The sequence below is a fragment of the Tursiops truncatus genome, chromosome 6 (genome assembly GCF_011762595.2).
Source record: "Tursiops truncatus isolate mTurTru1 chromosome 6, mTurTru1.mat.Y, whole genome shotgun sequence".
In the NCBI taxonomy this organism is placed as follows: Eukaryota; Metazoa; Chordata; class Mammalia; order Artiodactyla; family Delphinidae; genus Tursiops; species Tursiops truncatus.
Window position 1 is genome coordinate 77,587,980 of NC_047039.1, and position 23,540 is coordinate 77,611,519.

Consider the following 23,540-nt stretch of genomic DNA (forward strand, 5'->3'; position numbering starts at 1 on the left):
TTATGTGTCTTTATTTGAGGTTCAGAAAATATGGTCATGTGGAGAAAGCACACAGGTATTGAAACAGTGGGGAGCGGAAAATTCCCTACAGCCTTCTCCAGCTCCAAACCATGCAGCCCCAGTGTTGTAAACCTTGAACTACCAACTCTTTGTGTATATCCATTCAGAGTTTTATGCCCCTGCTTTTTCATTCATGGGGACATTTTCCCCTGGCATAGTCATCTGCATGCTTTAGCCACAATTTCCCCCACTGCCTGTCTGCCAGCTTATCTTTCCTTCTCCTTCTGCCTTTCACTCCTTTCTTCTCCCTTTACTTCTCCCTATTACTCTTTTCTTGTTTCTTTCCCATCCTTCTTTCCTTCCTTCCAGAAGTCTTTGGGTCCTTGCTGTCCTCAGACACTATGTCATTTTTTTCCCCCAATTCCCCAAAGTTAACCTATATTCAGGTATTATCCAGACAGATGTTAATTTCTCTGCTTCACCTTCTCTTTAAGTCTTCCTTTATGCTCTCAGCGTCCTTACCATCCAACTCTGCTGCTATGCTCTGCCTCTAGTTCTTTCTCAACAATGTTCACTATTACACGGGCCACATAGACAAGTAATGTAGTTGATAGATGGAATGTGAACAAAAGGTAAGGAATCTAAGTTCTCCTTTTGGTTCTTTTATTTGCCATCCAAGTGACCTTGGGCAAGGCACTTACCAGCTGAGCTTTGGTCTCCACGTATGTGCACTCTGTGCTCCGAGTACTCATGGAGGTGCTTTCAGGCTTCTATAAGACAGCGTAAGTCAAGCAGTATGTTTAAGTGCCATGTGATGCTATTTCTTTAGTGTCAGTATTGCCCCATTGTTCCTGGCAGTCCAGGTGTCCTACTCACTTTCAAGTTACAAAATTGGTGGTTTCTACTTTCAACCATATTATCATTCCTATTGGTAATTATTACACCCCTGACTCCCTTTCCCCCAACCTCAACTCCTCATTCTTCCTGCACATACTGTTTATACCAATAATTTCAAATCACTGAGTTTGCCACACATGAAAATCTGCTTCTTATTCCACCACAGGGCCTTTGCATGTGCTTTTTCTTCTTCTGGAAGCACTCTTCCAACATTTCTTTACGTGGCTGACTTCTTCTTCTCATTTAAGTGTTATTTCCTTAGAGTAGTTTTTCCTAAAACCCTATCCCATTTAGCCCCAGCCCCATTACTTGCCATTTCATTACCCTATTTAATTTTCTTCTGAGCACTTTTCATAATCTAAAATCATCATTTACTCTATTGCCTACCTCCTAATTTCTCAGTGCTTAGCATAGCAGATTCAACACATATTTGTTAAAAGAATGAATAGTCCAAAGTCAACTAACGAAGAGGGATGGAATTGGGATTTGAACCCAGACTGTCTGACTCTAAAACCTATATGCTTCACCACTGTATTCTTTCCCTGCCTCAGCAATTGGGTTATTGGGAAGAAACAGTAAGCTAATATAGGAGACATGCTTTGTAAACTACAAGGGTTAAGTCCATATGAAATAGCAGAGTTATGGCATTCTGTCCATTGTCCTCTGCTTAGATGCCACACACATTCAGACTGTCCATTCATAAGAGGCAATGTCATTACCAATGTTAGGGAAGAAAGGTCATTGGCTACGAAGAGTCCTGCTGATATTGCTTTAAGAATTACTGGTGACATCTGTGAGAAATGTTCTCCTCTTTCACTTCCACTGGTGGCCAGTCACTTGCTAATGCTATCCTTATCTTCTACACGACTGACCTTGCCTTCCTTGCTGCCATTAAGGGACAATTTACTTAAAATCTTCCATTCTTTCTTCATTAACCAATCTAACACCTTCTATTTTCAAGGAGATTTTAAACCTCTGTTCAATCCCCAACTATGCTACATCCCTACAGAGGGCTTAGAGTAAAAAAACAAAAAAAAACAAATTAGAGCTAGAATGAACAATGGGGAGTCCTAATCTTAAGGCTCCCTCTTCCATTACAGATGGAAAGAAAACAGAAGCATATAGATTAGCTCCCTGAAATCAACAAGCTAATCACACAGCTAGTTAATGGCAAAGCCAGAATGAAAACCTGGTTCCCAAGTGCTTTTTTCCTAAAACCTGTCGGGTTTGTTTGTTTAAATAATTTTTAGGTAGAATATCATTGTATAAATTTCCAGTGTGATTATGTTTTAATGAAGAAAAAAAAATTTTACATCCAACCCAAAGTAAGTGTTTATTCTATGTTACGTAAATAAAGTAGCAACCCATATATTTTATCTTTGTATTTGTAAAATCGCTCAAATTTCAAAAGCAAATGGATTGTTTTGATATCAGTGGCCTAAATTAATGTCCCTTCCCTGTATTCCTTTGAACTCTTAAGCTATAATCAGTATCATTTTAAGATTTGCTAAGGTCAGAATTTCTAAAACAATCTAATACTTAGATATTTGAATAATTCTGTTGTTTCCCAAGCAAAATAGGGAGTATGCCTTTACAACCTACAAATTGCAAAAGTTAAATTTTTATTTAAAGTTATGAATATTTTAGAAAACACATAGCGTCTTCATGCTTTGAAACTTAAGACTCTGCCCTGCTGGTGTCTTGTCTTACAAGGTTAAAAAACTAAAATGAAGACAGTATAGTCAAAGCACAGAATATTTCATCAATTAGATCATAGAAATTAAAAACAAGATTTGTGAAGTTTTCCTTATCTGAATACCTAAATCATTTTTCTCTTATTCAAAGAAAACAAGCGGTAGAGACTGAAAAGGAGGAAAACAAAATTCTCTGGCCTTCTAAATCTCCTTCCAAGGTGTTCTTTTCTGGCCAGGTATACCATATTAGTTTATACGTACCTACCATGCTTTCCACAAGTACTCAAGATAAGAAAGTTTTGAACTTCACCAAGTTCTCTCGTTACACCAAAAAAAAAAATATATATATAGTTTTTTACTTTTCCCCCCATGATTTTTAATAAATGAAGCTAGTTCCTCCTCCCTGTAGAAAATAGATTATTATGTTTGAGTCATAGGTCATTGCTATTAATAATACATAATACTGTTTGGGGCATACTCACACTAGACATTTTCCAAGTTTACAGTGTACTTGAATTTTTCCAGAGGACATTTGTCATTTCTTTCAAGAGCAGGCCTATGGATAATAATTTAATCAAAACTACTACAGTGATTGCTACTTGTACAGAAAATGATAAAGCTACAGGACTAAAGTCCTGATTGCCAAGTCTAAATGGGCACTGCGTCTTTGTTAAGCATTGGGTAATAATGAATACCACATTCTTAAATTTGGAGGAAATTGAAGAAAGAGAATCATTATTTGTTCAGAAACACATTTCCTAATTTTCCTTTCCTCTATTTTATTTACACAAAAATACATAATGAAAATTAATAGTAGGCACATACAGAGAACATCTAATTATGATTCAAGCATTTAAAGAAAAGTCTTATTCTAGGTTCGGGGCCTCCGATATATAATTTTTTTTTAAGTCAAGAGACCAAAAAATATTGAAAAACATTAGTGTTTTTTATGCCTCATTATGATTTCATACATACCAACCATCAAGTGAAAAAATATTGAGATGATAGTTTCTGAGATAGTCAATCTTAATATGTGAACAAGAGCTTATTGGGAGACAGGTTAGTATGGAAATAAGTGCTCTTCTGTAAAGAAGCTTTGTTTTGAGTTTGAAACTATAAATTATGCTTTTATGTACATAACACTGTCCTACGTTCATCATCTCTAATGGACATAAGGTTAGTACATTGGTAACTATAAAGATGACCCCTCTGGGAATAGTTGGATATGTAACTGGAGAAAGTAAACATCCTTCCTTAAAAGGAAATACAGGGAGTTCAAACTAGGCAAAGAGATAAAAAAGACAGTTTTAGCCTACTATTTATTTGCTTTTGCAATAGCATTCTTTTAAAAATGAACTCAACTTTTAAGTTAGAAGGTGACTTTCTCAAATGCTGATATAAAAGTGGGTCCAAATTAGTACCCACAAAGGAAGAACTCAGCCTTCATTTGTGGTTAATTAAATGACAGGTGATACATGATTGAAACTGGATCTTGTAACAACAAAACATGTTTTCTGTTGCAAAGTAAAGCATGTAAAATTGTGCTGCTATCTCACATTGACAAAAGAGAAAGGAAGCTTTAAATCTGTGACCTCTCTTAATGAGTGGTGAAAGATGACATGAGTGGGTAGATTTTGGAGGGGCCAACCCACCCAAAGATGATCCGAGTGTGTTGACAGAATCTCACTAACTCGCTGCCCCGAGACCAGCAATAAACAAGGCTTCCCATGGAGCATGTATAACCACCATAAAAAAGGATTTGTTTCTTGACAGGAAATCGTCCTAAAAAGTTTCTTGTCCCAGTTTAAATATAATTTTTCAGGTTTTAAGGCCAAGTTGCTAAAATTTGTTCCCTGTGAATTTCTTTACAGCAGTAAGGAAGCTGTCTGTATCTACCATATTGAGGATGGGAGTGCCTTTGTTCTGTGGAGTTAAAAGCTGGAGAAATAGACTAAAACTTATCCTAAACTTGGGCGGCTGGAGAACCAAGCCAATTAGAGGGCAGGGACCTACAGTTCAGCTAAGCTGAAGACCTATTTGTCAAGAATATAATTAACTCAGACCAGAAATTATATCTGGGGAGAACAGCTAAATAGGAAGGAACAGGCAATGACTGTGGAGCCAGACAAGTTAGAGGTTAAATACTTGAAATCAGCAAAAAGAGAAAGGAAAATGGAAGTACCGTTGCATGATAGCTGAGAGTCAAATAGAGCAGGATTCAATCGCCAACTTTGCCTCTTTCTGCCTGTGAGACTGGACAACTATGGTAATATTATTTGCTTAAAATACTAGCTGCCTCTCTCTGCTGCTTCCTTCCTTCAGAGTCTTCTCTGTAGGAGGAGTCCCTCTATACCCACTGATATCAGGGTTGGCCGTGTGACTTGCGTGGACAATAACATATAAGCAGAAATAATGAAAATCATGTCAAGATCCGTTGCATGATTTTTTGTCATTGTTCTTTTCCCTCTGCCATAAGAAGGGCATGTTGCATTTGGGGTCTGCTCCCTCAGCCTGGATCTCAGAATAAAGACTTGTGGGGAGAGCCAAAGTCATAAAGACATACAGCTGACATCATGAGTCTGTGCTGTTAGCCACTAAAATTTGGGGTCGTTTGTCATGACAGCATAACCTGGCAAAAAATGATTTATATTGCAAATTGTATAAATGTCTTTGTGCCTCAGGTTCCTCATCTATAAAATCAGGATTAGGTTATCTTGAAGAGAACATGGGATGATATTTGGATGTTTGGTGTTTTCTTAGCAGAATCTAGCAAGTAGTGGTCATTGTTGTTATTCCAGAGACCCAGGCAGGGAATCTGTGGAAGAAGGGATCAGGAATCCAGAAGAAAGACTAGGCAGGAATTGATGAAAGCTGCAAGGTCAGAGGTCTACACAACTAAATGTGGGGATTCAGCTGGAGGCATGACCAGCAGACTCCAGGTGATGGAGTAGAGGGGCAGCAAGTATGATACTTGGTAGCGAGCCAGCTGTCCACTGAGGCACATGTTTGTGCAGACTTCTGATGAAGACCAAGGTCATCTGAGAGCATAGACAGATCCAGGTTTACGTGGTGAGACAAATATGTACATGGCATAGTGGGAAGTTACTGACACAAGGTGTACATGAGGCAGATTCTTCCAAAATGAACTTATTTGTTCCCAAACAGGTTTTTTCACTCTTAGTGTTACTTGAACACATTATGGTTATGTCTAAAATTCCACAATGACAAAATTCGGAGATAGAGCTTTTATGAAAGCTACATCATTTATGTGTCTAAAATTAATTTAAAAAGAGAAAATGGGCTAGCAGTTCTAAACAGATTTTAAATCTGTTAACACTGAAACTTATACACTTACAATGATAGATATAGCTGGTTTTAACGTAGTGAAGAAAAAGCATCATGTTGCTGCTGATGCTACATCAGTCACGTGGGTTTCTTCCCATAGATTGTTTAGAGGGGAAAAGTGATCAGCTACTTTCCCTTGGTATAGGACAGCTGATATAGGACAACAAGCGAGGCTCACTGGGCCTAACATGTTTTAGTGGGGAGCATATACACTACCACTAGAATGGTCTTATGAAGCCAGAGGGCAAAAGTCAGAAGTCCAAACCAGTCATTTCTTGAAAGTGTTTCAGTGGTTTTCAATACTAGCCTCATTCATACTAGAATCACCTGGGACAATTAAAACTGATCTCAGTCAGTACTCTCAATTAATTAAAAAACAAAACTAAAAACAAAACTCTGGGGGTGTGAACTAGAAATCACAAATAGAAAACAAATAAAACTCCCCAGGTGATTCTAGTGTGCTTCCAGGGTAAGAAACACTAAGTGAGAGGTGGAGAAGTCCAGGGGTGAGGAGGGCCCTCAGGAGTGGGGTGGTTGAGAGACCAGGATGAATAGAGTGATAGGGGGAAGAATACTGGTGCTCAAGCTTCAGCGTACATAAGAATCACCTGAGCATCTTGTTAAAATGCAGATTCTGATTGAGCAAGACTGAGGTGGAGACTGAGCATTTGCCGTTCCTAACGAGCTCCCAGCCCCTGGACCACACTTGCAGTAGCAAGTAACTAGAGTAGACAAGCTGTTCCAAGTGAGTCCTAGGCTACTAAAGCCTGAGTGACAATTTTGAGGCTGTATGGGTGGGCCAGGATTGGATAGAACCATGATGGCAGGTGCCAAGAAAGAATATAGTGATTCCTCATAAATAAAAGGCTGGTTGCCATGGTTTAAATTTATTCTAGGAGTTTCATCAGAGAAGAACTAGATTTGGGTTACCCTGTGGCAGATGATACACATAGAACTAAAAATTAAACACAGATATGAGCCTTGCAGTGTGGTACAAGATAGATGCTCGATAAAGACCATTCACTCTAAGGTAGAGTTAAAGTCGAGGTAGTGTAGTAGTATTAATAGATGATCATGACAGGAACCAATTCAGAAAGTAAGATGAAATGATCTCAAATGGCATTTCCAAACACTGATGTTACCGAGGTCAATTAGTTGAGGCACCCAGCCATGTTAAAAAGAAGTATATTGAATCACATGGTAACAACATTATTTCCTTTTTAACTTTCTTTCAATCCTTCTGATTAGCTTCTGGGAAAAAAAGTTTTAGTTTGAGGTTATATTCTTTAGTAATTCTATAATGCCTGTTAATTACCTGTTTTAACAAAAAGAGAGCAGTCTTCAAGCTCAAAATTCCAGCAGGCAAAAAATATTATTTTTTGTTTTTGTTTTACAATTATATGTGTGGTTACTTTCTATTTCCAGTAATTGGTAGGGTTTTTTTTTCATTTCTGATAGTGATATTTAGTTTTCTTTCAATATAAATTTAAGTAAATAAAGTTATTTTCCTTAAATAAAATATTAGTGACAGTACATATAGTAGTGTACTAATACGACAAAAATTATGAAGGTGAAGTTTAGAAAATCTGGTGTGGGACAAACATGAAACTACATTGAAATCTATGCTGTTTACAAACTTAGGTCCGAGGAAAATATTTGCATTGATTTATTTAGCAAAAACTGCACATAGAATAGCCTTATAAAGACAAACCAAATTTAATCACCAAATAATTGCTGAAACAAGAGGGCAATTTTGAAAATTCAAAGTGTTTTCCTGATTTTACCTTCTTACTTTTTCCGCATGTAAACAGTTTTGTGGGTTCAGTTGAATATCTCAATTTGCTAATGAAAAGATTCTGAAAATATAAGGACTGATTTCCAAATGTGTTTTTTCTACTTGAGGCCCTGTGTACACTCTTTTTTAAGTGGGAATTTATTTTCTTTATTATATTTTTCAAAATGGTGGTTTCTGTCTCAATTATTTTGTGTCTAGTCATCAAGCAGCATCATAGCCCCTTAATACCCAGTTGTGATTTTGGAAATATGACTTTACCCAGTAATTTAGCAAGACAGCTACAATATTTGGTTTAGGAAAATGTACCTGGCCTTGATCGAGTTAATGCAAAAAAATAGATCACAAATTCATGAGATAGAATAGTTCTTAAGCGAATTTCAGCTCATATTCACGTTCAATTGGACTCCTTTTTTTTTAAACCTCAAAAACCACACAATTATACAGTTTCTCCAACTCCCCAGACTTTACCTTCTGCTGCAATCTGAATGTCTATGTCTCCTCAAAATTCATATGTTGAAATCCTAATGCCCAATGTGAAGATCATGAAGGTGGACCCCTCATGAATGGGATTTCTGTCCTTATAAAAGATCCTGCGGAGATTCCTTGCGCCTTCTATGAGGTGAGGACACAGCAAGAAATTGGCAGTCTGTAACCCAGAACAGAGCCTTTACCAGAACCAAATCATGCTGGCGCTCTCTTGGACTTCCAGCCTCCAGAACTGTGAGAAATAAACTTCTGTTTTTTCTAAGCCACCCAGTTTATGGTATTTTTCTTAGCCATCTGAATGAACTAAGGCACCTCGAGAGATTGGTTTCACATCAGATTCAGAAATGTACCTGGAGTATTTTGACAAGTGAATCTCCAGGCTTCCTGCTCCCCCTGCATCCCCTCAGTGGATGCTGCTAGAGATGTGGACTAACAAGACAGGAAGTTTTTCCCTTAGGGATCACCAGGATCTTAGTATGTCTGAACATAGGCAGGCTGGTGGGGTAGGACCACCTGGTTCGTTTGCATGAGTCATCTTGCCTGAGGATGTTGTTGATAGGAGTGGGAAAGAACTGGAGTCAAAGTGTATTCGTTTACTATTGCTGCTATAACAAATCACCACAAATGTAGTGACTTAAAACAACAACATGTTGGTTCAGGGGACACAGGTTCAACCCCTGGTCCGGGAAGATCCCACATGCCATCAAGCAACTAAGCCTGTGTGCCACAACTATTGACCCTGAGCTCTAGAGCCTGTGAGCCACAGCTACTGAGCCTACGTGCCGCAACTACTGGAGCCCACACGCCTAGAGACCGTGCTCCGCAACAAGAGAAGCCACCGCAATGAGAAATCTACGCACCGTGAACAAGAGTAACCCCCACTCGCCACAACTAGAGAAAGCCTGCACACAGCAACGAAGACCCACCGCAGCCAAAAATAAATTATTTAAATAAATTTAAAAAAAGAAAAAAACTGAGGCATTCATTTCACCAGTTTCCAGGTTGCCTGCTAGCAACCTAACAGCTGAACTCCAGTCTGTGCACAGTTCATACTTCCTCCCTGGAAGTAGCCCATGTTGAATGACGGGTCCTTGTGGAAGTACAAAAGCCTGCCTACCTTGTCCCATTTTGGAAGATCTGTGGAGGGCCGTCCCAGCTTCAGAGTACCCCTTGGCATTGTTTGAGGTCTCTGTTGTGCTCTACAACAGTTCAGCATCTCCCTCTGCCCAATCCTTATTTCCTCACAGATGTTGTTCCTGAGAGCATGCATTTCCTGTGCGCAAATCTCCTCTGAGAGTTTGTTTTCCAGGGAAGGTGAACTAAGAGAATTGGTGTGAAGATTTGTCTAAGGAGGTGGATCACGTATTGGTTGACTGGCAGTGAGAACCCATCGCTAGTCATTGATGGAGTCCTGGGAGCGCTGGCATGCAGTAGTAGTACAAATATTAAAGCTTTCACTAGTGGTGAACTGAGATGGGATATGGATATAAGGAAATGCCCTGGTGGGCTCAGTTTCCTCAGGCATTTGAGAGGTTCAGAGGAACTGGTAATTAAAAAGGACAATGAAATTGGAAGGCTTTTGCTGAGTGCAGTTAAGAAGCTGAGAAGGACAATGAAAGACAGAGATGATTAATCATCAATTTAAAACAAAGTGTGAAAAGTTAGAGCACCTACACGGCAGCATTTAAAAAGACTCTCCTGAAGCTGGAGAGTAGAAAAGGTGAGGATTGAGCCCAGTATTTAATTACAAGGGTAGCAGACAGTGCTCTAGGGATGGTTGAATTCCCAGGCTTAGCAAGACTTCTGCACAAAGGTCAGGACCCTGGTGGAGAAGGAGTGGGAGCCTGAGGCTTCAGATGGGACATCTGGGTCAGTGCACTAGGAAACCTTGAAATCCCAATACCCCTGAGTCATCTGGGCCTGCAGAAGTGGCCTACTGCTTTCTATTAAGGCCTAGCGTTCTCTCCTTCAGGATATATTTCTACTTCCTTTCCTGGCCACCAGACATTGGCATCTTGGTAAGAAACAAAGACACATGAACACTAGTAGGCAGAAGATATGCTATATGAAAACCCAGGAATACCTTGGAGATATTGTGGGTTTGGGTCCAGCCACCACAATAAAGTGAATATTGCAGTAAAGTGAGTCACACAATTTTTTTGGTTTCCCAGTGCATATGAAAGTTATGTTTACACTATGCTGTAGTCTATTAAGTATGCTAGCATTATGTCTAAAAAATGTACATCCCTCAATTTAAAAAATACTTTATTGCTAAAAAATGCTAACCATCATTTGAGCTTCAGCAAGTTGGACTCTTTATATTGGTGGAGGGTCTTGCCTCGATGTGGATGGCTGCTGACTGATTGGGGTGGTGACTGCTGAAGGTGGGGCGGCCGTGGCAATTTCTTAGAATAAGACAACAATGGAGTTTGCCGCATCATTGACTCTTCCTTTCAGGAACAATGTCTCTGTAGCATGCAATGCTATTTGATAGCATTTTACCCATGGTAGAACTTCTTTCAAAATTGGAGTCAGTCCTCTCAAACCTTGATGCTGCTTTATCAAGTAAGTTTATGTAATATTCTAAATCCTTTGTTGTCATTTCAACAGTCTTCACAGCATCTTCACCAGGAATAGATTCCATCTCAAGAAACAACTTTCTTTGCTCATCCGTAAGAAGTAGCTCTTCATCTATTAAAATTTTATCATGAGATTACAGCAATTCAGTCACATCTTCAGACTTCACTTCTTTTTTTTATCTGTTAATGTTTTTATTTAGAATTTATTGTTTTCCAACTTTTTAGTTGTGCTAAAATATACCTAACATAAAATTTATTACCTTTACCATTTTTAAATGTAGAATTCATTGGTATTAAGTACATTCATATTGTTGTGCAGCTATAACCACTATCCACTTCCAACAGATGCTTCATCTTGCAACACTGAAAATCTATTCCCATTAAAAAATAATTTCTGATTACCACCCCCACCCCCGACCCTGGCAATGGACTTCGCTTCTCATTCTAGTTCTTTTTCTATTTCCACCACATCTGCTCCACCACTTCCTCAACTGAAGCCTTGAGACCCTCAAAGTTATCCATGAGCACTGGACTCAACTGCTCCCCAACTCCTGTTAATGTTGATATTTGGACCTCTTCCCCTGAATTACAAATGTTCTTAAAGGCATCTAGAATGGTTAATCCTTTCTAGAAGGCTTTCAATTGACTTTGCATAGATCCATCAGAGAAATCATTATCTATGGCAGCTATAACCTTATGAAATGTATTTCTTCAATAATAAGAGTTGAAAGTTGAAATTACTCCTTGATCCATGGGTTGCAGAATGCATGTTGTGTTAGGGCATAAAAACAACCTTAAACTCATACATCTCCATAAGAGCTGTTGGGCAACAAGGTGCATTGCCAGTGAGCAGTAATATCTTGAAAGAATCTTTTTTTTTCTGAGCAATAGTTCTCCATAGTGGGCCTGAAATATTCAGCAAACCATATTACTTCGGACTTGCTGGATCCTTTAAAGTCTTTGCTTTGAACATTGTTAAGGCAGGTACAGAACAGCCTTTAGTTTAGAACTAATGTAGCTTTAGTACTAAGACAATGCTTTTCTGTAGTCTCTACTTGAGGCCTGTGTATTATGAGAACTTTCACTCTGACTGATGCCAACACAAACTATTCACAGTCCTACATGAACTCCTAGAATTGTTCTCAAATTACATATCACCCAGCACTTCTGTATGCCTTGTCCTTGACTTTTTTCCTTTAGCACTTACTACTATTTTGTAAATTACATACTTTTTGAAATTTTATTGTTATTCCTTTCTGTGTAAGCTCTGTTAGGGGAGAGAATTTTGTCTGTGTTATTCACTACTATTTAACTAGCTTTCAGAATAAAGCTTGACTCATTATAGATACTTGATAAATATTTGCTGTATTAGTGAATGATTGAATTTTCTCTTAATTAAGCATACCCTTATTATTCTCCATTTCTTGAAATCCCTGATATCTACTTTAATGCGTTATTACTGATACACAGTGGTAATGATGTTGCTCATGAAGCTTATTTCAAGCATGACTATCCCATTGTCCTCATCATTGCATGTTGCAGATTGTACATTGCACAAAACTATGTGATGACATTCATGTTTGTGGTCACCTTAGATTAGTAGTTTTATTGCTCTAATTTTCCAAGGGTTGGCAATAAATGTCTTAGGAATTAATGTGCCCATTTTTAATAGCGGTAGGGCTGTCATCAATGAGGAAACATTCATATCTTGTAAGGCCCTCAACCTCTCTTTTCCATCCTGGTGGGTTTCAAGATATTTCTTATACTTTTCTCTTATCCTTGCTTCCTTGGATCAGCACCTGGTTGAAAAAATACTGAACCAGGTTGAAAAATATTCATTTGTACATCTTCTTCTTGATGCGATAGCTGGAAGAGACACTCAACATGATGATTCAGTAACGAAGAGTTCCAGGTTACCGCAGAGCAGACCTGTGGCCTATGCTGAGTTATCTTCTTCACGTAGCCTCCTGCCCTATAAGGTTGCTTTGCATAGACAGTGCCGGGAAAGTATGGATGTTTGTTGAGTCAGTGCACCATAAGCCTAGGGCAGAGTTCAGTTCCTCTGATTGGGAGTGGGGGTGGAGGGGGGGTGGCTTAATGAAAGAATCATGGATTTTGAGTCCAGAAAGACCTAGTTTCAAATCCTGGGTCTAACATCTAGCCAAGTATACGGCCTAGTCAATTTATTTAGTATCTCCAAGGCTGTTTCTTCATCTGCTCTACAAAGATAAGTGCCTCACAGAATTGAGACATCTAAATGAGGTAACACATAGAATGTACAGCTCTCGATAGATGAACAATAAATGCTATTTCCCACTCACCTTACAGTGTAAGTATTCATAGGCTAAGTTACCCAACAAAAAGTTGGTAAAGTCATAGAATTATACAGTATAAGAAACTGGTCACATGTTTTTGTCCAGCTCAACATCTTTAGTGCTATAATTTTCTCTATAGTATCCACATCAATTGGCACCCAGTTTCAAGTTAAACATTCCAATGATAGGAATTCCGCCTCCCTTCTGAGGTAAGCAGCCATTGGAAAATTGTGTTGTAAAAAGAAATTGATCAGAGTAAGGAGAGCTCAACTATTGGTCCTGCCTTTGCTTCCTGTAACTTCATGGAACAGTGCTAATCCCTCATCCAAAGGATTCTTCCAGATATTTGCAGGAACCTAATTAGGATCCTTTTGAGTTATCTCTTTAACACATAGAATATTTATACTCCCTTAACCTGCGAATGGGATATAATATTGAGCCCTGTCACCATGGTGTTGTATCTCTCCAGTCTGTCTTTGGACTTCCATTATCATTTCTGTATCCCCAGTGCTCTCTTGTTATTAATTTCCCAGAAATCCCCTCTTCCCCTACACATAGGCACCCTCTGACATTCCCATTTTAGTATCATCCCATTACAGACACATCTCTCATACTCCCCTTTATCAAAACTGACCTATATCATTTTTCATTCTCTTAAACTCTGAGGTATTAGTATTGACACTTTTATAAATATCTGCATCTTGACAATCTTCCATTTCTTACCTAAGGGAATGAGTAATCTGGAATTTTAAGGACAGTGAGAAAGCCAGTAAGGGAGGCCCTACCAGCCATGATACTTCTTGGCATCTGCATCTTGACATGGACCTCTGTGTGTTCAATTTCAATAACCTGTCTCTGGCTAATAACTATTTCCATGGGCATATCTGTGTGCTTGTGTTGAGGCACTAGCAGGCAAGAGAGAGACAAAGGTGTGTACTAAAGAAAGAGAGTTAGGCACCATGATTATTTTTGATCAAAGAGGAGATTTCAAATAGAACTGTCTAAGGATGCTCCTAAAACAGGAAACCAATAAATATATCTTTATCCCAAAGGTCTATAAATAGACATTGGCATTAAAATAACTTCCTAACTTGACTTAGTGATTGTCATCAACATTTCTTGTAAGGATTAAACTAATATAGTGTGGGTTAAATAACATTGAGCCTAAATACTTTTTAATCCCATTGATTTCCCTCATTCTTGCTTTTGAATTTACATTTTTAAGTGACATTTAAAGGTGCATATACTTAACAGCATTTAATTTTTTTAAATATCAGCGATCCTTTGTATAATGAAATGGTGCCCAAAATAAAGAATGAAAAGAAAAGCATGTTTGGTATTTTAAAAGCTAGTGACAATATATGGCAGAAGGATGCAAGGGGTGGTAGGAGTAGTCTGAACTATTAAGACAACGTAGGCTGTAAATGAAGAGCACAGACTGAAATAGTGAGTTGCAGTGACCCTGTGCATTCAAAACTGATTTACCAGCCTGAACAGTCTTTAGGAGCTGGAGTAGGTTGATGTTCAGTGAGTCCGAATCACAAGACTAGTGTCCACGCACAGCCATACGCAAGGCAGATCAGAACTTTGTACTGTATTTCAGCACACTTTCAGCCCAGATCTCTAAGCATTTTGGAAACATTGCTTCAGTCGTCTCTACAACCTTCTGTTTGGGGAATTAAGTTACAAATATTATGGGGCCTGTTCTACACTTGAGAAAGCTGAATTACAGGAAGGTTAAGTAGCCTGCTAAAGGTCAGAAATTGGTAAGAGAGATCAAGTGCAGACTAGAGGGGACCCAGCAGTAGTTCCCAGGATAACTCAGCAGTGTCACTACAGAATCCTTTCAGTGATTTCTCTGTGTTATTCCCCTGGGCAGCAAATTCACAAGTGCTAATAGGAAGCTTCTATGAGGCAATTGTACAGGCAGGGTCCTTTCTCTAGGGGACAGATACTATGCTGTTACTTTAGACCCTTCTCCTACATTTTCAAAGAGGCAGAATTAATGACAGAATTAGCTAACATTGGATACACCTCATCTTTAAAGTCATACACACCACCTTGCAACACAGACACCCACAGTTCAGAAGCGCTTCTTGAAGAAGTTTATTGCAATGCAAGAAAACTCTTGGGCTTTCTGAAGCCATAGCCTAGATATAGTTTCTTTTCCTTCAAAGAGGAAACTTGAGAGGGAACATTTAGAATAGCTTCACAATCAGTCCTTTCTGTGGACAAGTTTTGGCTTGAGAAACTTCAAAATGTCCTCATTCTGTCGTTATCTTCATCTCCATGGAAATCTCTAGAGCTTCATATGAAGGAGATTGAGGCATTTTTGTGGTTTCTCATACTTCAGCTTTCTTACTAACTGGCAGTCCAATGGGTTCACAAGAAGGGGAGGAAATGGAAAGGAAAGTTGGAATTGTGCAGTTACTCCCTTGGGTGAGGCTCATACCTGTAGCAAGTTTAAGACTTTTCAAGTCTCTTTGCAAGGGTGAAAAGAAGATTAGAATTATCTGCAGGTTTCTGATCCAGTAATTTGCAAAGTAGGTGACACTGTTTCCCAAGATTTTAAACTTTTGATATTAGCCAAATTTTAGATGTGTCTTTATAGTTTTCTGAGTAATATTGGCAAATCATAAAGTTCTTTCCAAAGATGAGAAATACTGTATTTCCTTAACCACTCAAGAATGTGTATTTTCTTTGAACACATTACTACCTTGAATGTTTACAATATTATGCATATAATAAAATCAGGGGGGACCTTCAAGATGGCAGAGGAGTAAGACGTGGAGATCACCTTCCTCCCCACAAATACATCAGAAATACATCTAATATGTGGAACAACTCCTACAGAACACTTACTGAACGCTGGCAGACCTCAGACTTCCCAAAAAGCAAGAAGCTGGCAGACCTCAGACTTCCCAAAAGACAAGAAGATCCCCACATACCTAGGTAGGGCAAAAGAGAAAAGGAAAAACAGAGACAAAAGAATAGGGACGGGACCTGTACCTCTGGGAGGGAGCTGTGAAGGAGGAAAAGTTTCCACACACTAGGAAGCCCCTTCGCGGGCGGAGACTTCGGGGGGCGGAGCGGGGGAAGCTTCGGAGCCACGGAGGAGAGCACAGCAACAGGGGTACAGAGGGCAAAGCAGAGAGATTCCCGCACAGAGGATCGGTGCCGACCAGCACTCACCAGCCCGAGAGGCTTGTCTGCTCACCCGCCGGGGCAGGTGGGGGCTGGGAGCTGAGGCTTGGGCTTCGGAGGTCAGATCCCAGGGAGAGGACTGGGGTTGGCTGCGTGAACACAGCCTGAAGGGGGCTAGTGCGCCACAGCTAGTGGGAGGGAGTCCGGGAGAAAGTCTGGACCTGCCCAAGAGGCAAGAAACCATTGTTTCGGGCTGCGCAAGGACAGGGGATCCAGAGCACTGCCTAAATGAGCTCCAGAGACAGGCGCGAGCCGCGGCTATCAGCTCGGACCACAGAGACAGGCATGAAACGCTAACACTAATGCTGCAGCCACCAAGAATCCTGTGTGCAAGCACAGGTCACTATCCACCTGCCTCAGGAGCCTGTGCAGCCCACCACTGCCAGGGTCCCGTGATCCAGGCACAACTTCCCTGGGAGAACACACGGCACGCCTCAGGCTGTTGCAACATCACGCCAGCCCCTGCCGCTGCAGGCTTGCCCCTCATTCTAGTTATAACTACCATACACCCCCTTCCCGTCAGCCTGAATGAGCAAGAGCCCCTTAATCAGCCGCTGCTTTAACCCCCTCCTGTCTGGGCAGGGAACAGATGCCTGAGGGCGACCTACACGCAGAGGTGGGGCCCAAACCAAAGCTGAACCCCAGGAGCTGTGCGAACAAAGAAGAGAAAGGGAAACCTCTCCCAGCAGCCTCAGGAGCAGCGGATTAAATCCCCACAGTCAACTTGATGCACCCTGCATTGGTGGAACACTTGAATAGACAGTGAATCGTCCCAAAATTGTGGTGGTGGGCTTTGGGAGCAACTGTAGAGTTGGGGTTTGCTGTCTGTGACTGATTTGTTTCTGATTTTTATGTTTATCTTAGTTTAGTATTTAGCACTTGTTGTCATTGCTGGATTTGTTTATTGGTTTGGTTGCACTCTTCTCTTTTTTTAATATTATTATTATTATTTAATTTAATAAATTTTTTCTTTTTTAAAATTTATTATTATTATTATTTTCTTCTTTCTTTTTTTTTCTCCCTTTTCTTCTGAGCTGTGTAGCTGACAGGGACTTGGTGCTCTGGCCTGGTGTCAGGCCTGAGCCTCTGAGGTGAGGGAGGCAAGTTTAGGACATTGGACCAACAGAGACCTCCCGGCCCCAAGTAATATCAATCAGCCAGAGTTCTCTCAGATACCTCCCTCTCAACGCTAAGACCCAGCTCCACCCAATGGCCGGCAAAATCCACTGCTGGATGCCCCATGCCAAACAACTAGCAAGACAGGAACACAACCCCACCCATTAGCAGAGAGGCTGCCTAAAGTCATACTAAGTTCACAGACATCCCAAAACACACCACCGGATGTGGCCCTGCCCACAAGGAAGACAAGATCCAGCCTCACCCAGCAGAACACAGGCACCAGTCACCTCCACCAGGAAGACTACACAAGCGACTGAACCAACCTCAGGAGAAACAATGGGAACTATGAACCTTCAGCCTGCAAAAAGGAGACCCCAAACACAGTAAGTTAAACAAAATGAGAAGACAGAGAAATATGCAGCAGATGAAGTAGCAAGTAAAACCCACCAAACCAAACAAATGAGGAGAAAATAGGCAGCCTATCTGAAAAAGAATTCAGAGTAATGATAGTAAAGATGATCCAAAATCTTGGAACTAGAATGGAGAAAATACAAGAAGTATTTAAAAAGGACCTAGAAGAACTAAAGAGCAAGCAAACAATGATGAACAACACAATAAATGAAATTAAAAATTCTCTAGAAGGAATCAATAGCAGAATAACTGAGGCAGAAAACGGATAAGTGACCTGGAAGATAAAATAGTGGAAATAACTACCACAGAGCAAAATAAAAAGAATGAAAAGAATTGAGGACTGTCTCAGAGACCTCTGGGACAACATTAAACACACCAACACTCAAATTATAGGGGTCACAGAAGAAGAAGAGAAAAAGAAAGGGGCTGAGAAAATATTTGAAGTGATTATAGTTGAAAACTTCCCTAACATGGGAAAGGAAATAATCAGTCAAGTTCAGGAAGCACAGAGAGTCCCATACAGGATAAATCCAAGAAGAAACTGTCAAGACACATATTAATCAAACTACCAAAGATTAAATACAAAGAAAAAATATTAAAAGCAGCAAGGGAAAAGCAACAAAAAACATACAAGGGAATCCCCATAAGGTTAACAGCTGATCTTTCAGCAGAAACTCTGCAAGCCAGAAGGGTGTGACAGGACATATTTAAAGTGATGAAAGGGAAAAACCTACAACCAAGATTACCCAGCAAGGATCTCATTCAGATTTGATGGAGAAATTAAAAGCTTTACAGACAAGCAAAGGTTAAGAGAATTCACCACCACCAAAGCAGCTTTACAGCAAATGCTAAAGGAACTTCTCTAGACAGGAAACACAAGAAAAGGAAAAGCCATACAAAGACAAACCCAAAACAATTAAGAAAATGGTAATAGGAAGATACATATCGATAATTCCCTTAAATGTAACTGGATTGAATGTTCCAACCCAAAGACATAGACTGGCTGAATGGACACAGAAACCAGACCCATATACACGCTGTCTCCAAGAGACCCACTTCAGACCTGGGGACACATACAGACTGAAAATGAGGGGATGGAAAAAGATATTCCATGCAAATGGAAATCAAAACAAAGCTGAAGTAGAAATTCTCATCTCAGACAAAGTAGACTTTAAAATAAAGACTATTACAAGAGACAAAGAAGGACACCACATAATGATCAAGGAATCAATCCAAAAAGAAGATATAACTATTGTAAATATGTATGCACCCAACATAGGAGCACCTCAATACATAAGGCAAATGCTAACAGCCATAAAAGGAGAAATTGCCAGTAACACAATCATAGTAGGGGACTTTAACACCCCACTTTCACCAATGGACACATCATCCAAAATGAAAATAAATAAGGAAACACAAGCTTTAAATGACACATTAAACAAGATGGACTTAATTGATATTTATAGGACATTCCATCCAACAAACAACAGAATACACTTTCTTCTCAAGTGCTCATGGGACATTCTCCAGGATAGACCATATCTTGGGTCATAAATTAAACCTTGGTAAATTCAAGAAAATTGAAATCGTATCAAGTATCTTTTCCGACCACAATGCTATGAGACTATATATCAGTTTAAGGAAAAAACTGTAAAAACTACAAACACATGGAGGCTAAACAATATGCTACTAAATAACCAAGAGATCACTGAAGACATCAAAGAGGAAATCAAAAAATACCTAAAAGCAAATGACAGTGAAAACATGATGACCCAAAACCTATTGGATGCAGCAAAGGCAGTTCTAAGAGGGAGTGTATAGCAATACATTCCTACCTCAAGAAACAATAAAAAAAAAACTCAAATAAACAGCCTAACCTTACACCTAAAGCAATTAGAGAAAGAAGAACCAAAAAAACCCAAAGTTAGCAGAAGGAAAGAAATCATAAAAATCAAATCACAAGTAAATAAAAAAGAAATGAAGGAAACAGTAGCAAATATCAATAAAATTAAAATCTTGTTGTTTGAGAAGATAAACAAAATTGTTAAACCATTAGCCAGATTCATCAAGAAAAAAAGGGAGAAGACTCAAATCAAAAGAATTAAAAATGAAAAAGGAGAAGTAACAACTGATACTGCAGAAATACTAAGGATCACGAGAGATTACTACAAGCAACTATATGCCAATAAAATGGACAACCTGGAGGAAATAGACAAATTCTTAGAAATGCACAACCTGCCAAGACTGAACCAGGAAGAAATAGAAAATATGAACAGACCAGTCACAAGCACTGAAATTGAGACTGTGATTAAAAATCTTCCAACAAACAAAAGCCCAGGACCAGATGGCTTCACAGGTGAATTCTATCAAACATTTAATGAAGAGCTAACACCTATCCTTCTCAAACTCTTCCAAATATAGCAGAGGGAGGAACACTCCCAAACTCATTCTACAAGGCCACCATCACCCTGATACCAAAACCACACAAAGATGTCACAAAAAAAGAAAACTACAGGGCAATATCATTCATGAACATAGATGCAAAAATTGTCAACAAAATACTAGAAAACAGAATCCAACAGCACATTAAAAGGATCATACACAATGATCAAGTGGGGTTTATCCCAGGAATGCAAGAATTCTTCAGTATATGCAAATCAATCAATGTGATACACCATATTAACAAATTGAAGGATAAAAACCATATGATCATCTCAATAGATGCAGGAAAAGCTTTCAACAAAATTCAACACCTATTTATGATAAAAACCCTTCCGAAAGTAGGCATAGAGGGAACTTACCTCAACGTAATAAAGGCCATATATGACAACCCCACAGCCAACATCATTCTCAATGGTGAAAAACTGAAACCATTTCCTCTAAGATCAGGAATAAAAGAAGGTTGCACACTCTCACCACTCTTATTCAACATAGTTTTGGAAGTTTTAGCCAAGGCAATCAGTGAAGAAAAAGAAATAAAGGGAATCCAAATTAGAAAAGAAGAAGTAAAACTGTCATTGTTTGCAGATGACATGATACTATACATAGAGAATCCTAAAGATGTTAACAGAAAACTACTAGAGCTAATCAATGAATTTGGTAGAGTAGAAAGATACAAAATTAATGCACAGAAATCTCTTGCATTCCTATACACTAATGATGAAAAACCTGAAAGAGAAATTCAGGAAACACTCCCATTTACCACTGCAACAAAAAGAATAAAATACCTAGGAATAAACCTACCTAAGGAGACAAAACATCTGTATGCAGAAAACTATAAGACACTGATGAAAGAAATTAAAGATGAGACAAACAGATAGAGAGATATACCATGTTCTTGGGTTGGAAGAATCAACGTTGTGAAAATGACTCTACTACCCAAAGCAATCTACAGATTCTGTGCAATCCCTATCAAACTACCAATGTCATTTTTCACAGAACTAGAACAAAAAATTTCACAATTTGTATGGAAACACAAAAGACCCCAAATATCCACAGCAATCTTGAGAAAGAAAAACAGAGCTGGATTAATCAGGCTCCCTGACTTCAGACTATCCTACAAAGCTACAGTAATCAAGATAGTATGGTACTGGCACAAAAACAGAAATATAGATCAATGGAACAGGATAGAAGTCCCAGAGATAAACCCACGCACATATGGTCATGTTATCTTTGATAAAGGAGGCAAGACTATACAATGGAGGAAAGAGCCTCTTCAATAAGTGGTGCTGGGAAAATTGGACAGCTACATGTAAAAGAATGAAATTAGAACACTTCCCAACACCATACAGAAATATAAACTCAAAATGGATTAAAGAACTAAATGTAAGGCCAGACACTATGAAACTCTTAGATGAAAACATAGGCAGAACACTCTATGACATAAATCACAGCAAAATCTTTTTTGACCCACGTCCTAGAGAAGTGAAAATAAAAACAAACAAATGGGACCTAATAAAACTTCAAAGCTTTTGCACAGCAAAGGAAACCATAAACAAGACGAAAAGACAACCCTCAGAATGGGAGATAACACTTGCAAATGAAGCAACTGACAAAGGATTAATCTCCAAATGTACAAGCAGCTCATGCAGCTCAATACCAAAAAAACAAACAGCCCAGTCCAAAAATGGGAGGACAACCTAAATAGACATTTCTCCAAAGACGATATACAGATTGGCAACAAACACATGAAAGGATGCTCAGTATCACTAATCATTAGAGAAATGCAAGTGAAAACTACAATGAGGTATCACCTCACACCAGTCAGAATGGCCATCATCAAAAAATCTAGAAACAATAAATGCTGGAGAGCGTGTGGAGGAAAGGGAACCCTCTTGCACTGTTGGTGGGAATGTAAATTGATACAGGCACTGTGGAGAACGGTATGGTGGTTCCTTAATAGACTAAAAATAGAACGACCACATGACCCAGCAATCCCACTACTGGGCATATACCCTGAGAAAACCATAATTCAGAAAGAGTCATGTAGCACAATGTTCATTGCAGCACTATTTACAGTAAGCAGGACATAGAAGCAACCTAAGTGTCCATCGACAGATGAGTGGATAAAGAAAATGTGGCACATATATACAATGGAATATTACTCAGCCATAAAAAGAAACATAATTGAGTTATTTGTAGTGAGGCGGATGGTCCTAGAGTCTGTCATACAGAGTGAAGTAAGTCAGAAAGAGAAAAACAAATACCACATGCTAACACATATATGTGGAATCTAAAGAAAATAGATGATTCTCAAGAACCTAGGGGCAGGACAGGAATAAAGACAGACGTAGAGAATGGACTTGAGGACACAGGGAAGGGTAAGGGTAAGCTGGGATGAAGTGAGAGAGTAACATGGACGTATATACACTACCAAATGTAAAATAGATAGCTAGTGGGAAGCAGCCGCATAGCACAGGGAGATCAGCTCGATGCTTTGTGACCACCTAGAGCGGTGGGATAGGGAAGGTAGGAGGGAGGCTCAAGAGGGAGGGGATATGGGGGTATATGTATATGTGTAGCTGATTCACTTTGTTATACAGCAGAAACTAACACAACATTGTAAAGCAATTATTCTCCAATAAAGTTGTTTAAAACTAAATAAATAAAAAATAAAAGTTCCAGATCTGGAGGGGGAAAAAAAAAAGTAGAAAATACCTGACTGGCTGTGGCCACATAGTCAAGCTTGTTTGGGGTGAGAAGAAACAATGAAATTAGTGTCCAGAGCTGGCTTGGCGTTTGGGAGTTGGCTGACTGATACACTGCGTTTCTAGTCAGTTCCAGTATTTACAGGGACATGAAAATTACCTAAATTTCGGTTTGCCGAGGTAGCACTTTAGGTAGTAGGAGAGGCTTCGCCTTAGACCTAGAAAATTATATTAACAATACAAATAAAACTAAAACTACTTTCAGGATAAAAAAAGAAAATCAACAACAATTACTATTTATTAAGCAACATACTAAACTGTACAAAATATATATATATACACATATATGTATATAAATTGTATATGTAAAATATATATGTATATAAGTTCCATATATAAAGCATATATGTATACATACATGCATATACACACATGTGAAATCTTACTTAATAGTTGTAACAACGCTTCATTTTAATTACTATTATTTTTATTTTACCTATGAGGAAAAGGAGACTCTCTTTAAGAGACTCATGGCCTCACAGCTATAC

General features: G+C 39.0%; 1 long non-coding RNA gene across 1 annotated transcript in view; it reads left to right on the forward strand.

Annotated features, from left to right (window-relative positions):
* Window positions 1–23,309, forward strand: part of LOC141278986 (uncharacterized) — a 191,387-nt gene extending 168,078 nt beyond the window's left edge. The window contains exon 3 of the long non-coding RNA XR_012332578.1: window positions 16,898–23,309. This is a non-coding gene — a long non-coding RNA (uncharacterized lncRNA). The remainder of the gene's footprint in view (window positions 1–16,897) is intronic.
* Window positions 23,310–23,540: the final 231 nt, after the last annotated feature.